General features: G+C 39.6%; 1 non-coding gene across 1 annotated transcript; it reads right to left on the reverse strand.

Moving 5' to 3' along the window:
• Window positions 1-1,790: 1,790 nt before the first annotated feature.
• Window positions 1,791-1,897, reverse strand: LOC113910608. The gene has a single exon (XR_003516120.1). It is a non-coding gene; the product is annotated as a U6 spliceosomal RNA (small nuclear RNA).
• Between the last annotated feature and the right edge of the window lie 16,474 nt (window positions 1,898-18,371).

The following is an 18,371-nucleotide window of genomic DNA, read 5'->3' on the forward strand; positions in this document are numbered from 1 at the left end:
ACACTACAATGCTGAAGGTAGGAACTATAAAACTGAGGAAAAGAGAAGACAAGTGCAGCGTTACCATAAGAAACTTTGTATTGGAAGTTCAGCTCTGCCAGTTATTAGCTCTTTAACTTGGGTGAATTGCTGAACCTTTCTGAGCCTAAATGTTCTCATCTGTAAAATGGGGATTGTTAATTCCATTTTCAGGATTATCATGGGAATTTAATGGGAATGCAGTAAAGTCCTGGGTCTCCCCCTCCTTTCTACTCTTTTATTGCACCCCTGACTCTTTTCCAGGTGCCCATCATTAAGAGTTACTGACAGAGAACAGCAAAATCCTAGTGAATTTTAGGCACTATGCCCAAAGAAAGGGGTGATTCCAAAGAGGTGGTTTACTTTTCTTCTTCTGGGAGAAGCTATACACAGTCTTTTATCTGTGTCACAGGACAGAATCCAAACCCAGTAGCATCAGTCAATTACAGTTGAGTTGGGAGTGGCTAAAAGGATTAGGTATTTGACCCCATATTATAAGATATTTGCTGCCATTTCTACTGCAGGAAAGGGAGGAATGAAAGGATTTAAAGGTTCATGTTCTCACTCCAATTAACCGAGTGACCCCTTCCCCTATTCTCTTTATCTTCAGTATGCACATACATGTGTGAATGCATGTGTTCCTATACAGGATACACTTGTATGCTTTCTGCAATAATGATATATTTGAAAGTAAAAGGATCTAAAGGGCTTAAAAATATTTTCCCTGATTATGAAAGGAATGCATGTTTATTTTATAGGCATGTATATTTTATATAAATGCATGTATATTTTATATAAATATAAAAATATAATGAAGATACTAATTTCTTCACTCAGCACACAGAGATAACCATTTTATTTTGTTTTATTACTTTATTTTTAAAGATTTCACTTATTTGAGAGAGAGAGGGAGCATGAGTGGGGGCAGGTTGGACAGAGGGAGAAGCAGACTCCCCGCTGAGCAGGGAACCCGATGTGGAGCTCTATTCCAAGACCCTGAGATCGTGACCTGAGCTGAAGGCAGATGCGTAACTGACTGAGCCACGCAGGCATCCCAGAGATAACCATTTTAGAACATATTTGGGGGACTCCCAAGTTTTTTCTGTGTACACACACGCACACCCCCCCATGATAGCCTATAGACTCTCTTTTTATTTTATTTTTTTTAAGTAGGCTCTCCGCCCAACATGGGGCCCAAACTCATGACCCTGAGATCAAGAGTCATATGATCTACTGACTGAGCCAGCCAGGTGCCCCTACTTTTTCTTTTAATATTATATTTTGAACATTTCTCTTTATCATTAATGTATTGACTACTCATTGATGCATAAAACCAACATAAAAACTAATGACATAAAACAATAGAATAATTTTGTTATCAGTTTCATGGTTCTGGGGTTGCCTAGGCTCAGCCAAGTAGTTCTTATGCAGGGTATTTCATGCAGTTGTGTAGGAGGTGGCTTGGGATAATTATCTGAAGTTTGCTTACTCACATTTTTGGTACCTGGGCTGGAAAGACCCAAACAGCTGGAGGCTAGAACAGCTGGTTTCTTGAGCATTTCTCCCAGTCTCTAATAAGGTCTTTCCTGCATGGTGGCTTCAGGGTAGCCATGCCTCCTACATGGCAGCTCAGGGCTCCACAAGTAAATGTCCATAAAGAAAGGCCAGGCTGAAACTAACTCACCTTAAAAAATTTTTTTAATTTTAATTTCAGTATAGTTAACATACAGTGTAATATTAGTTTCAGGCATACAATTTAGTGATCCAACAATAAAAATATGGAACACTTCATGAATTTGTATGTCATCCTTATGCAGAGGCCATTCTAATTTTCTGTGTATCATTCCAATTTTAGTATATATGCTGCTGAAGCAAGCACTAACTCACCTTTTATGACTTAGTTTTGGAATTCACACAGCCTTCCTTCTGCCACATGCTGGTCACCAAGGCAGTCACAAAAGCCCACCCCAAAGCCCACAGAAGCTCTTTCCTTGAGACACAGACCTCTTGAATGGTTTTTTAGTTTCTTATCAGTGATGTCACAAATTTAAAACAACAGATTTATTATCTTACAATTTTGGAGGGCAGAGTTCTGAAATGGGTTTCCCTGGGCCAGAATCAAGGTGTCCTAGCAGGCTCTAGGGAACAATCCATTTCCTTGCCTTTTCTAGCTTTGGGAGGCTGCCTCCCCTCTTTGGCTCATGACTCCTCTGTCTTTAAGGCCACCATTGTATCATCTTCATATCTCTCTCTGGCTGTGACCCTCTGTGTTCATCATTACATTTTTTTTTTCTGACTATGATCCTCCTGCCTACCTCTTACAAGGACCCTTGTGATTACATTGGGATCACCTGTATAATCCAGAATAATTTTCCCATCTCAAGGTCCTTAGCTTAATCACATCTGCAAAATTCCTTTCACCATGTAAAAGGAGATATAGTACCTTACCATGTAAGGTAAGATATAGTCACAAGTACCAGGGATTGGGATGTGGATATCTCTGGGGGACCATTATTCAGCTTTCCACAGTGGGAAATGGCAAGGGTCTGGAAGAGCATATGCAATCAGAAATATTGTTGCAGTAATTTTTGGAAAATACGATCTTCTACAATTAAATAATTTCAGTGGTTGCATAGTATTTTACTGTATGACTGTCACTATTTACTTAGCCTTTCTCTGTTGTTAAGCATTTAGGATGTTTCTAATATAAAAAACCCTAGAAAGAACAAACATCACTATGAATAAACATTTGTGTAAATCTCTGATGATTTTTTAGGATAAATTGCTAAGGATGAAATACACAAAAAATAAGAATATATATATAAACTGCTGAACTGCCCTCCAGAAAGGGATCACCAGTTTTTCAGTGGCATTATATAAAAGTGTTTATTTTTCTGCATTCTCTCACCATTAAGTATAATGATTCAAAAAAATCTTTGCAGATTTATAGGCAGAAAACATCATCTTGCTTTCATGTGTATTTTCTTGCGTATTGGTGAGGTTGAACATTTTTTCATATGTTTATTCATGATTTCTTATTTTCTTTTTCACTGGCTATTCATGATTTCATTTATTTTTGTATACAGGGTGGTTATATTTTTCTTGTTGATTTGTAGGAACTCTTTATATATAAGTTATGTCAAAACTTTTTCATCATTTAATGCAAATGATAGTTACAGTTTTATACTTTATAAAATAAAGTATCTTTTCCTTTGTTGTTTCTTTCTTTCTTTTTATGATTAAATATTCCTTCCTTACCTACATCAGATAAATATTCACCATATTTTGTTCTTGTTGCTTTATGATTTAATTTTATAATTCTGACTTTTTTTTAAAAAAGATTTTATTTATTTATTTGACAGAGAGAGACACAGCGAGAGAGGGAACACAAGCAGGGGTAGAGGGAGAGGGAGAAGCAGACTTCCCGCGGAGCAGGGAGCCCGATATGGGGCTCAATCCCAGGACCCTGGGATCATGACCTGAGCCGAAGGCAGATGCTTAACGACTGAGCCACCCAGGCGCCCCAATATAATTTTGACTGTTTAAGTGGTATATTTACATATATTATATATGTGTTATTTTATCCTAGCAGTGTGAAGAGGTAGATAGGAAAAGAGAGGAGCATAAGCATCTGATTTAATTTTATTAGAAATAAATTGCTAGCCTATTTACTATCTGATTTAGTCAATTCCCAATTATATATGGTAAATGGGAGCTAGAAAGAACAAGGGTAAAATATACATCCACTGATAATCCCCCAACAACATTTCATGACATGTCTGTGCTCAGAAACACTCTAATGGCATTACATTTTGAGGGCATAGTACTTTAGGTATCTCTCCATGGTCACATCACAGAGATCAGTGATCCTGTGGTCTATTTGGGTGACCTTGTTTCTATGACAGAAAAAAAAATCCTTTCATATGATATGCAAATGAGCTGCCTTTCTCCAGAGGAACTATGACTGATGGTGTCTCAGGTGTATTTCTTGTCTTATAAGCCTAATCTCTAACCATTAGAGATTGATTCCTATAAGATAAGTCCTTGTTTCTATGGGAGTCCTTTAAGAACACTCCAGACAACACTACATATACTATGAAGAATCACTGGAACTGTAGAATGAGTGTATCAAAAATGGATGAAAGGATTTCCTCTTTTTCTAGAGGGTGAAACAGAACATGCTCAGATCACTGCAGAGGATGTAAGGGAATGGGGCAACACAGAATGGTTATGGGGTAGCCAGAGGAGGGAAGTGGGCAGATATGTGTACTGGTGGGAGGATCTTGCAGGCTGAGTCAGACCAAGGACAATGGTATAGTGTGACAGAGTGAAAAAAAGAAAAGATGTTACATGCTAGGTATTCACAACTTTCTTCGTCTTCATCTCCCCCACCACCCTCAATTTTGCCAATTTCTTTTTGGTTCTTTATTATGCAGGATAATAATAATAATGGGTAGATACATATTTTTGAAAGCCCACTATGTACTGGGTATTGTGTTGGGGTTATAGCAGGAAACAAAACAGACAACACACCTACCTTTATGGAGCTTGCACTCTAGAGAGGGAACACGGAAGGTAAAGGAGTAAAATATATAATATGTCAGATGGTGGTAAGTGCTATGGAAGTAGAGAAAGCAGGGACAGAGGATGGGGTAGAGAGTGTGGGATAAGAACGTCCACTTTTACCTGGGGTGGCCTGAGAAGGCCTCACGGTGAAGGTGGCATTTGAGCAGAGGCCTGAGAGGCAAGAGTGAAACAGGTGCACATCTAGATAAAGAGTGTTTCAGAACAGAGATAACAGTCAGGCCAAGACTCTGAGCCTGGAGGGTACCTGGCTTATTGAATGGGCCCTTCATTACTGACAGAACAAAAGGATAGAGGGAAAGGAAAGATAAGAAAAAAGGGAGTCAGTGGGGACTGGATACCCATGATATTTGGGGAGAGTTTTGGGTGAAAGAAAGTAATTTTCGGGACAGGTGCCATGTCTGTGGGAAGAAAATGATGGTGAAAGGGATTTTAAAAACCTTTGCTGGGTATTATGGGTGGAATCATTGGGTAACTTCAGGAAATATTTAAATTGTATCATGGAGGACTGGGCTGCAAGTTGCCTAAGCATTATATGGGTTACATGAAGTAATCTAAGAATTTATCATTGTTGTTGAACTAGCAGAGATGGTAGTCAGGAGAGCTGGGGGTGTGTATAAATATAAGGTAAGAGTGTGGTGATAGGAGAGGCAGCAAGAAAACTGTAGTATGGAGAATTAAGATAAATGGGGTAGAAAGTGCTGGATCATTTAAGAAGTTATTCCAGTGATAGGCCACCTGTCGGAATGGTCTAGTGGTGCTTGGTCTTGGTTGAAGGAGACCTGGGTTGCTTTAAGCTGCTAAGCTGGCTGGTTATAGAGCAGGGCTTGGGGGAATAGGTGTCTAGGGGTCAGGCCTGGCAGGGTGGGGCAGTTAGATGGCATGGAGTACATAAAAGAAGGGGTCCTATAAAGGGTCTAGGAAGACACAGCCTGTCTAGCTTGGCTTCATTTAACTAAGTGTCATCTAACACTGACAGATGCCTATCTAGAATGACAATCCTAACTTTAGTGCCTACCACAGTGTTTAGTGCCTTGTGGGTGTTCAGTAAGTATTTTTTGAAAGATGAAATGACTGTGTTTGGTCGACTAACTTCTGTGTTGTTCCTACCTTTAGGCATTTCTTGGTCCTAGTTTATAAACATGTCTCTTTAACCCGTTGCTGCCTATCACCTCTGTGACAATGTTTCCTTATATTGCGCTTCTATTACCCAGAGGGTATTGGATGAGTGCAAAGAATGTGAACTCTGGAAAAATGTAGAATTTGATTCAACTCCTAGCTCTGCACTTTGAACAAGTAACCTCAGTTTTCTTATCTGTAAAATACAGGTAACATTTCAGTGGTTAATTAGATTTTGGTTAAGCAAATATTCACTCTCCTCTTCCTCCCTCTTCCCCCATGGGAGGAGCATACTTTCTCATCCTATTGATGTTGGGCTTGGCCATATAACTTGGTTTGGTCTCATGGTAGGTGGAGGGTGCTTCCCTGCACTTTGATTTTAGGACTGGTTTATGATTTGTTTTGACCAAGGCTTAAAGAAAGGGCTTTAGATGTCCTTCTGCAGTTGTGCTTTTAACTCTTGCTTTGAGAATAGTATGTCTAAATAGCCACTGTCCAAGGAGAATGAAAGACCTGAACCCCACCTGCAGCTGAGTTCAGCTTAGATCACCCAAACTGCAGCTGACTCACTGATTCATGAGTGAGAAATGAATGTTTATTGTTAACTGTCACTGAGTTTTAGGGTAGTCTGTTACACAGCATTATTGGATATAACTGACTGATACAATACCTTTTTCCTTCAGGTTACTTAGTGTTGTCAGAAATCTTGTAAAATGGCTACTTAATCTTAAGTATAGCATTGTGTCTGCTTTCAAGTTAACCCAAGGAAAGACTACAATTCCTTTTCTAGAACTACAGATTAACTTGGAAGGTTTGGATCCTACAGTTGAAAAAGGGAAAATCATGACATCTGGTATCTGTATGGTCACCAAGAACATAAAGTTCCATGAGATTTGGTGTGCCAAATCTGAAAGGCATTTTATCAAAGGCACATTAGCAAAGTCTTTACTTTCCTTTAAAGCTTGCTGTGAGGTCCTGATGTTTGCCTGGCCTGCCCCTCAGAGGAAGGACTGATCTTTCCCAAATACTGATGCATTGCTTTCAGAAATCACATTCCCTAAATACACTAAAGGCCTTGATAGAGTGAAAAAATCATGGATAGTTGAGCCAGAAGACCTTTGTTTGGATCTTTTTTTTGCCACTTGGTGTCTCTATGAACTTGGACAAATCAAGTAATCTGTTTTCTTACCTTAACATGGTGTTGCTGTGAGATAAATGCAATAATATAATGGTTAGTGCTTTGTCAACAGTAAAATTTAAAAATGTTTGTTATTTTAAGTGGAGGTGGTAATGAGTGCCTCCTCTGATTGACGAGAACAGGTGTGGGAAGCTCTCATACTAACACTATTATATACTCTTTTACATGGTTTTATTATGTCAGCTAAAGGGCTGCTGATCTACAAATCTAACGAAACTACCTAATTTGGCTCAGTTTTAAGTGACAGTAGTGAAATCTACTGAATAATGTGGAAAGGACATCAATGAGAAATCACAGATGCATTGAAGCCATTAACTCAATTAAGATGTGCCTGCTCTGAGACTGTGGTACCAATAACAGTCTAAATGGATATATTAATGGCAACATAAAGAGTTTCTACATCTGAAATCTATTCATATCTCTTAGTTCTCTAAATGTATGATGATTTTGTTTGGGGCTGGCTGAAAGATTTGGTTCTTTGGTAGTGGAATACCTGTTTAGGGAGTTTTTTGCAATGGAACACATGAGTTTTGGAGTCAGAACTGCTAGGTCTGAAGGCTGGTTTCATGACTCATTAGGTCTGTAATCTCCTTGAGGCTCAGTTTCCTCATCTGTTAAAAGCAGACAATGGTTTTTATTTTGGGGTGAGGTTCTTGTGAAGATTAGATGACATGATACATACAAACATAACCTAGGCCAGAGAGCTCATGAGTAAGAATTTTTCTCCTCTCTTCCTTTTCTTCCTTCTCCATGAAGTACTAAGTGAATTCTAATACATTTCTTGAGACCTCTCAAGTGTGTTTTAGACTTACTGTTTTTAGGACTAGCTTTACTCTATTTGTTCCTCAGTTATCAATGAGTTAAAAAAAAAGGGGGCTTTCTAAGGAATGCTGGTTTTAGTTCTGGGCTCAAACAATGAAATATTTCTACTTTCTCAGGGAGTAGAGGAGTCAGAAGGCTAATATATGGAAATAAGTGCCCCATGAATGATTCTTATAATTTAGACCAATTAATGTTCTATGATTACTGTGAAACAGGCAGAACACAGCACTCAAAAATCACTGGACAGATTGGAGAAGTGCAGGCCTGGACAGAACAGAAAGGGGTTAGTGAGAGTTCATGAATGAATAGCAAGTAGATGTATTTAATGCATTTACATGCCCAAATCCAATGTTACAAATACATTTTGCAAAAATTCTTCTTTCTAAAAGTAAAACATTCAGTTAAAAGGGGAGAAATAACCATTGTGCTTTTAATGAACATTGATTCATGTAGATTTTACTGTTAGCCTTGAGCAGATCTAAGGAAGAAGGCATATGAAGTTGCCATTAAATTCCATCTGTTGATGGGGTTGAATGAGAATTCTGAAGGAGCCAATGAAAATTACATGCAAACATTATGGCCATTTGTTATCATTATAAAACGTGATAATGTCATTGCTGACTTGCCAAGATGATGACCTGAAAGGCCATGACATTATGACGTTACATTTTATCAATAATGAAAAATTGCTACCTTTGCATGGTGGTTGGTGAGCTCAGGCGACCACGGAAGGGGCTGCAAGCCTTTTTGTTTGTGCCAGACTGAAAATGGAAACAAACCAGCAGTTAGAGAGTCATTAGGTAGCCAAGGAAAACATGGCATCTTTTCTTACTCTATCTGCCAGGGAAGCAGGAGAACCTATTGACCCAAGAGATTTAATATTCATTCAGTGAGAGGCTTGCTTCCAAGCTGCTTGAATGGTGCTGTAGGCCCCTTAATAACAAGTTTTAAGGCTTGTGGGAAAATGTGTTACCCAAAGAAGCTATGACGTGTGGGCATCAACAGAGATTGTGCCTTTTTGGGAAGGGATGCTGGGACCTAGTGGATGGGCTTTTCATTCCAGAAATCAGGAAAGCTGATGTTAAGGCATCAGTTAGCTTATTAGCTTGTTCTTAGATGGGAACTAGGAAATAGATTTCATGAGGAAGTTCATGCAGTTTTATTTCCTTTCCTTTAGAGGAAATAATGAGGGTGAAAGAGTGATCCCAGATTATTCAAAACATCACATAGCATAGCTGGGTTCTTCTGACCAAGAGGGGGTGATAAATCTGGTACCTGTAGATGAGCTAAGAAAAACTTGAGCCCATATGCTGTGGCTGAATGGTCCACAAAAGCTTTGGCTTCCAAAGCTTTCCTAGTAAATCATGCAGAGTTTGAGACTTTTGTGAGTCTGAGGAAAGATAATTTTCACAAAATATGGGGAAGGGGCAATGTGGTAACTTGTCTAGGTGGTTTTTCCCCCTCACATTTATTTTATCAGAGAGCTATAAAGAGTGGGCCACACGTATAAAATGCCAAGTCTGGGCCCTAATATAAAAACTTGAAGGGAATGTAAAATCTTTAGATTTGAGGTGTAAAATAGATTTTCCTCCCCTTTCTCTTTTATGCAGGTGTTTCATGGCAGACACATAAAATACCTATTTATTTGTAGCATTTTTTCCCTTTGCAATCTATGCTTCTGCTTAGGTTTAGGGGAGTTGATGTCAATATCAATTTCTTTGGAGGGAAATAAAACTGACCACCTTGGTCTGGACTTACCCAAAGGGATCATTTCCATCTACCTCCTCTGTTTTGTGCAGTTTCTGAGGGATGTGTATGTGTGTGCCTGCATGTCTGTGTGCACTAGCCCCCTCTGCCCAGCCCTGAGTACCCCAGTGGAGGCCATGTTTCTGAGCAGTAGGGTTCTCTCCGTTTTAATGCTGGTCTGACTGCCCACGTTCCTGGGGACCTCCTGCTCAGCCTGCCTGGTGAGACTTGCCCAGTCTCATTCTGCAATGCCAGTGGGTCTTCCCAAGGAACTTCCTGGTGGGAAGCTCTTCCCATGGCCACTTGGCTGCACTGATACCCATTCATCCTGTAATTCTCAGCTGCAGCCTCACCTGCCCACCTCCCTGAGCATGATGTACTGTCTGTCTCCCTCACTATGTCTCCTTCAATGCCTAGCATGGTGTTTGGCACAAGAGCTTACTACATAGTTGTTGCTGAGAGCTACTCCGAGAATTACTGCTAGAAATAAATGTTTATTAGCGTCTTCGTTCATCCCAAAACACCTAGGGAAACTCAGCACACTCTTTCCCTGCCCTGGCAAGAAGCATTCGTTCACAAAGTATCGTCCCTGGACCTGTAGCATCCGCATTACTTGGGAACTTGTTAGAAATGTAGAATCAGAAACTCTAATTTGGGGCCCAGCGATCTGTGTTTTAATAATCCCTCCAGGTGATTCTGATGCAGGCTCAAGTTTGAAGGGAATGTTTTGTGATTTTTCTTGTCAACATAGTATTAGTTGGGCAATTCTCAAGTAGCCTCTGTGCATGAAAAAGAAACAATTATGTTTTCTTTCCTACCTGCTTATTTACGGCTTTTATGTCCTTTCCTTCTAAAAAACCTGGAAACAGGGGTACATAATTTGTTGAGTTGTCAGACCTGCCGGTTTTGTCTTCAGTTAAGGCCTTGTTCACAAATGGATAAATGGTTATTTGGTCTAACATAATTTGGAAGGATACAAGATAGCTCTTGTATTTTTTTTTTTTTTCTCTAGAAAGGTGATGCCTAATGTTCAGTTTTGACTAATCCCTCTGGTTTGAGATATTATTAGATGACAGATATCCCTGATATGGACAACACATTAAATTCTTAATGAAGTATATTTTATTAAGAATGGGTTTGTGGCAGAACCCTGGTGTTTCAGGAATTGCCATTCTAAGCTTCAACAATTTGCAAGAGGTCTTGAAGATTCATGACATTTAGTAACTGTACATATTGCAATGGGAGCCAGTCACATCCCTCTCTGGTGGTAGAGTCTAACAGACTACCCAGAATCTTTTATCTTAAAGCATCTTTGCCATTTTGTTGTTTTCTGTTAAAAAAGAAAAGAAAAAGGAGAAGGGATAAAACAGCATAACCCTAATGGGATTGTTGTGAGAATTAAATGATTTAAAAAATGTGATCCATTTAGAATTAAATGATTTAAAAAATGTGATCCATTTAGAATAAGGCCAGATAAATATTTAACATGTATGAGATACTGTGACAGTCATCTCCTTGTTCCTTTATAACTCTTGTCATAGTTTACTATTATTCTATTTGAAGAAATTACTGCTTTATATTTTGCACATTGGCTACTGGATTTATGCATTTGAAGAGTCAAGATTTTGAGGTGGATCCAGATCTTCTCAATAGCAACAGTGTGGATTCTGATCAGCTGGCTAGTGGGGAGGACAGGGCAGTCTGAGTACCTTGGGAATTGGGGTGAAGGATGGAATGTTACTTGAAAGGGGAGCTAGACACTGAAATGGGCCATGAAATGGAAGGGAATGTTTGTGCTGAAGATAAATTTTGTTGGGAGTGAAGTAGTATTCCTGCCTTTTTAGGAAGAGTTCAAGTGATCATTTTCTATTGACAAATATAATTTTGGCAGAAGTGTCAGATGAGAGGTATGTGGGAAACCAAGTACACAATCCCCCGAGCTTAGGCTAACATATTTAGAGTGTGGGCCCAAACAACAGAAGATTTTCCTACACAGTATAGTTAAAGGTTGCGAGGATGTCTTTTCATATCCCTAGAATTCTTTTAGTGAGCTTAGGATGGCTTGCTTCCTGATGGGAGCAAAATCCCAGGACGTCTGCCAAGATGTATTACTTAATGTTCTCTGTTTCTCAAAGGTTCAGTAAGCAAAAGGGGTTATTCTGAGGAAGCTGCTGGGATGATGACAGGAACAAACACCTCGATGTATAAATTTGAGACCTTTAACCTCTCAGCTGTCAAATTTCAATATTTCTGGTCACAATGTTAAATGCACTCTAGTATCCATTTCAGAGAGCTCTGATGGAAAAATCAAAGTTTGCTTTTATTATTTACACACTGTTAGTAAGTTATTAAAAGAAGAATAAAGCAAGTTGACTGCCAACCATATTTGGCTTTACAGCTTCAGCATAATAAACCAGAACCTCTATTTTCTCTGTAACTTACAATGCATGCTCTAAATGACTATTATTGCCAGCTCTATATCCCCTACCTTTTAAGAATGATAAACATAGCATGTTGAAGGTAAAGTTCAAAATCAGGACTATGGAAGGTGTAGAAAAATATGGGCTAAAATATGACATTAAGGCCTTTTCATTTAAAATCAAATGTGTTGATGTACATGAAGGATGAAGCATGTCTGTACATGTTATCTCTCATTTCATTGTGTGTGTGTCATAATCTAAGGCATACTACTGGAATGGAGAACCAGGAATTCATAACTGTTATTTGGATGCACTATTGCCTTTTGGTAGTAGTGCCATGTTTTGTTTTGTCCTGTGCAGTTCTGTAGACATGCCTTCCATCATAATGACCTTTCTGACAGCAGATGGGTGGGGTTTCCTCAAACCATTTTCCTTTCCAGCAGTAAGTAATAATTACTTGGAAATGTGTGAAAACGATGGGGTGGGCAGACTTACCCGTGGATCCGTATGGGAAACTTCCTTTGCATTTCTCATTTTATTCTTTGTCAATACACTTGTGCAGAATGGAATGGTTAAATTTTATCTGTTTAGAAATCTGTGAAGCTTAGGAATGATTCAATTCCACAGATGTTTTCAGGTGTCTTTCTGGGACTTTTTTTTTTTTTTTAAAGATTTTATTTATTTGACAGAGAGAGACACAGTGAGAGAGGGAACACAAGCAGGGGGAGTGGGAGAGGGAGAAGCAGGCTTCCCGCGGAGCAGGGAGCCCGATGCGGGGCCCGATCCCAGGACTCTGGGATCATGACCTGAGCTGAAGGCAGACGCTCAACGACTGAGCCACCCAGGCGCCCCTTTCTGGGACTTTCTAAGCTGGATTGACCTGAGCCCAGGTAGGCTCCACATATCCATTTTACATGTATCTCTGACCTACTGGGTACTGCAGCCAAAGCACCATGGAAAGGGCCACTGTGGGCCACTGCAGAGAGAGTGGACAGTGACAAAGCTGTGCTTCATGTCAGGACATGCATCATAGGCTCTGAATGACTAATGAGCATGGGCCTCCTGGGCATTCTCCATCCATACATATTGGAACACTTGCCTATTGACATATGTAAGTCCATTTCTGATATTGGTAAACTAAACTTTTAGAGCAAAAATCAATGTCGAGAATGTGTCCAAATTTGTAACAGTGGAAATTATTCATGTACGTCATGCCTCTCATAGAGAGATGAACAGTGATGGGGCTGGTGCCCGATGAAGTACCTGCTTTTTTAGTGCTATTATTTTCTTCTAGATGTAAACAATAGCTTCTGGTAGGAATAGCATCAAATCAAATCAAATCAAATCATATCCTCTCTTTTATAACCTAATATAACCAACCTTCTCTGTTGGTATTGCCATTTACTTAGTGTGTAACTTCTACCACACAAGCAACTTGTCATTCATATTAGCACATGATATCTACTCTTCTTATGTTAATATTTCATGTGGATACATACAATTTCCTTGATAAGACTGTAAGCAGCTTGATGGCACAGTCTGCTTATGGTGTCCCAAACAGTGCCCCATGTGTCTTTGGCTATCCCAAAGAACTTCTGACACCTCTTATTTCAAATTACTACCTTTGCTCGACTCCCATTCAGTGTTTTTCATCCTGGTACTTCTATTTTTTTCAAGCCTACATTGCTCTATCCAGGGAACCAGTTGTGTACCCAAAGCACTATCAACAAAGGTATTACAAGATATAGACTTTGATGAAAGGTATTGGGGAATCTGAGGAATGCTACATCACTGTTCAGACAAGTCAATATGTTAAGTAAATGTGGTCAGCATAATTGACCTGAAGTTTTCCAATTCTCTCCAGAGCTAAGACATCTCTTCAGACATCTCTTCTTTAATCCCATGCCTGTTGCCAGATGACTTTTCATTCCAGGCCACTTGTCTCTTCTCTCCTCTTTTCTAGGTTCAGGGCCCTCAGTCCCCTTGTCTCTTGGGATGCTTCAGGAAATTGGAAAAGAAAAAAGTCAGTTACTTTATTATGTAGAACAAATTAGCCTTCTCTTCATCTTACAATAAGCCTGAGTCAATAAACATGGATGTAAATGATTTCAACACTTGTGTAGGTGATATTTTGAGGTAGGAGAATATTGTAACTATCCTATTCCACTGAGGTGAAAGCTGGTCCTGCTGCTGTCCTTTCAATGTCTAAGCTATTCCCATTATGTAATTACATAATTTAATTAAATATCACATAAATCTTACATAATTGATGAAATACCAGTATAAAAATTAAAGAGAATTGTTCCTACTAAAACTAATTTTTACCTCACTACTTTATTTAGCCAAAGATTTAGGAGTTACAGCATGGGTACACTGAAATATCCTATGATTTTTACCTCTGAATGCATGAAGCTGAGTCAAGAGGGGATGAAAAGGCATCTTTTTTTCTGAGTTGAGGGGATAAGGAGTGGAACACTCAAGCAGGAAAGATTATATATTTGTACATGCACATGCATATACCGTAGAATCTCTCTTATCCATCCTCCACTCAACCTGCTTCTCCATTCCCTCTGGAGGACATACTGACTGAGCCCAAGGCATTTTGAACTCCTGCATTCAGTAGCTGGCACTCAGGGCACTCATACACTTACACTTGAATTCATGCTTACCAAGTGTAAGTTGTGTTTGTTCCCCAACCTGTCTATGCCACTTGTACTTATTATTGTAATTACATGATTTAATTAAATATCACATAAATCTTACATAATTGATGAAATACCAGTATAAAAATTAAAGAGAATTGTTTCTACTAAAACTAATCTGAGTGCTTTGGAAAGGCTTGATAATATCAAGTCTCTGTAATTTTTCTGTTGTATGAAGTGTGGATGAGGTGACTGTAAATAATTGGAAGAAATTATAAAAATCTACAAATCAGATGCTTTGCAAGTACCTTTAGGTTGTCATTCTGCTTTAAAGAAATAGAAACTGGAAGTTGTAGTTGAGGCAAAATGAATGTAAAATGAATGTAGTGAACATAAGCCAGTTTTTACAGAACCCTAATTAGAGGACCCACACTCAAGTCTTGGTCCTACTTCAAAAGAAAACAAATGTTTTAAGGTTAAAAGCAGTGTTTAAGGTATGAACCCATCACTAGGTTAACATTGATTTAACACATCAATGTTAAATGATGAACCCATCATTTCCTTCCTTGCCAGCTCTTTCAGCTAGTTGATCACCTGTGGGACCGTTGTCATGGTGAGAAGTCTACTACTCTCTGTGCACATACCTGGGACAAAATACAAGTGAAACCTCAGTGTGTAGGTATGAACCCATCACTAGGTTAACATTGATTTAACACATCAATGTTAAATGATGAACCCATCATTTCCTTCCTTGCCAGCTCTTTCAGCTAGTTGATCACCTGTGGGACCGTTGTCACGGTGAGAAGTCTACTACTCTCTGTGCACATACCTGGGACAAAATACAAGTGAAACCTCAGTGTGTTTTGGTGTTAATTCTCATACCATCTCACTAGGGTATTGGTGGGGTTTTCAGACAGGAGTATCTAGGGAACTACTGTTTAGTCTGGTTTTTGTTTTGTTTATGTATTTAATGTCTCAGACCTGACTCTGGCCTTGCCCTGATCCAGATGACCAGAGCCATACCCTAGTCCATGTGCAACTGGTTACTTGTAACAGAACTAGCTGACCAACAATGGAGAACACTCGATGTCTGCATTAGTAATTGCTCCAAGTTTAGTTTCTAAGGGACAGACTTTTGGCTTATGCTACACAGACATAAACTGCATTCTTAGACTCCAAGTTATTTATGTGCTTAATTGCTAACTGTAAAATCCATGTAAATGTGAGAGGTGTAACTTACCTCTGGTGGTATGGACAGTTGGTGAATCTCTTCAAGGACTTGGGACGAGGGGTTTTCTTGACTTTAAGAGGAAAAAGGAATGTCACATGGCATAGTTTCTCACAGTTGCTTAGGAATTTCTTGCTGGCGGATTCTTGATTAACTTTGTATCCCTACACTTTAGTGGGTTATACAAACTCTTTAGCAAAGTTCCATTAAGTTTTTTTTTTTTTAACAGCACTTACGACTCTCTGACATTATTCTCCATCTATCAGTTTTCCTTTAGCGAGTATGGATCCAGTGCTGTAGAGACTGATAGTTAAGCATTCTTTTTTTGAAGTATCATAACTTAGAATAGTGCCTGGTACATAGTTGACATTTGATACACATTTGTTAAAAGAATACGGTTGTGGTAAATGACTTCAAATACTTGAGACTAGGTTGTACTTAGTTGTTAGTTTATCATTAAGAATTTCCACTTAGGAGGGGGTTGAGCAAGATGGCGGAGGAGTAGGAGACCTGGATTTCATCTGGTCTCAAGAATTCAGCTGAATAGGGATCAAACCATTCTGAACACCTACGAACTCAACAGGAGACCGAAGAAGAGAGTAGCAACAACTCTCTGAACAGAGAAGCGACCACTTACTGGAAGGTAGGACATGCGGAGAAGTGAATCCCAGGCGATATTCGGGAGGATAGATGGCGGGGGAGGGGGCCTCTGTCGGCCGCTTCTGGCAAGTGCTAGAGCCGCGGAGCACAAAATCGGAACTTTTAGAAGTCGGCTCCGCTGAGGGATGTCGCTCCAGTGGCTAAGCAGGGGGTGGAAAGAAAAGCAAAGCTGGCGGCATCACAATTCCGGACTTCCAGCTCTATTACAAAGCTGTCATCATCAAGACAGTATGGTACTGGCACAAAAACAGACACATCGATCAATGGAACAGAATCGAGAGCCCAGAAATGGACCCTCAACTCTATGGTCAACTCATCTTTGACAGAGCAGGAAAGAATGTCCAATGCGAAAAAGACAGTCTCTTCAACAAATGGTGTTGGGAAAATTGGACAGCCACATGCAGAAGAATGAAACTGGACCATTTCCTTACACCACACACAAAAATAGACTCCAAATGGTTGAAAGACCTAAACGTGAGACAGGAGTCCATCAAAATCCTAAAGGAGAACACAGGTAGCAACCTCTTCGACCTCAGCCGCAGCAACTTCTTCCTAGAAACATCGCCAAAGGCAAGGGAAGCCAGGGCAAAAATGAACTATTGGGATTTCATCAAGATAAAAAGCTTTTGCACAGCAAAAGAAACAGTCCACAAAACCAAAAGACAACCGACAGAATGGGAGAAAATATTTGCAAATGACATATCAGATAAAGGACTAGTATCCAAAATCTATAAAGAACTTATCAAACTCAACCCCCAAAGAACAAATAATCCAATCAAGAAATGGGCAGAAGACATGAACAGACATTTTTCCAAAGAAGACATCCAAATGGCCAACAGACACATGAAAAAGTGCTCAACATCGCTCGGCATCAGGGAAATCCAAATCAAAACCTCAATGAGATACCACCTCACACCAGTCAGAATGGCTAGAATTAGCAAGTCAGGAAACGACAGATGTTGGCGGGGATGTGGAGAAAGGGGAACCCTCCTACACTGTTGGTGGGAATGCAAGCTGGTGCAACCCCTCCGGAAAACAGTATGGAGGTTCCTCAAAAAGTTGAAAATAGAGCTACCATACGATCCAGCAATTGCACTACTGGGTATTTACCCCAAAGATACAGATGTAGGGATCCGAAGGGGTATGTGCACCCCAATGTTTATAGCAGCAGTGTCCACAATAGCCAAACTGTGGAAAGAGCCAAGATGTCCATCGACAGATGACTGGATAAAGAAGATGTGGTATATATACACAATGGAATATTATGCAGCCATCAAAAGGAATGAGATCTTGCCATTTGCAACGACATGGATGGAACTGGAGGGTGTTATGCTGAATGAAATAAGTCAATCAGAGAAAGACATGTATCATATGACCTCACTGATATGAGGAATTCTTAATCTCAGGAAACAAACGGAGGGTTGCTGGAGTGGTGGGGAGTGGGAGGGATGGGGTGACTGGGTGATAGACATTGGGGAGGGTATTTGCTATGGTGAGCACTGTGAATTGTGCAAGACTGTTGAATCACAGATCTGTACTTCTGAAACAAATAATGCAACATATGTTAAGAAAAAAGACAAAGAAGAAGATAGCAGGAGGGGAAGAATGAAGGGGAGTAAGTCGGAGGGGGAGACGAACCATGAGAGACGATGGACTCTGAAAAACAAACTGAGGGTTCTAGAGGGGAGGAGGGTGCGGGATGGGTTATTCTGGTGATGGGTATTAAAGAGGGCACATTCTGCGTGGAGCACTGGGTGTTATGCACAAACAATGAATCATGGAACACTACATCAAAAACTAATGATGTAATGTATGGTGATTAACATAACAATAAAACAATTAAAAAAAGAATTTCCACTTAGTCCCTTCTGTGATAGTTTTCTTTTTTTTTTTAAAGATTTTATTTATTTATTTGAGAGAGAGAGAGAATGAGA

The sequence above is a fragment of the Zalophus californianus genome, chromosome 6 (assembly GCF_009762305.2).
Source record: "Zalophus californianus isolate mZalCal1 chromosome 6, mZalCal1.pri.v2, whole genome shotgun sequence".
NCBI classification, from domain to species: domain Eukaryota; kingdom Metazoa; phylum Chordata; class Mammalia; order Carnivora; family Otariidae; genus Zalophus; species Zalophus californianus.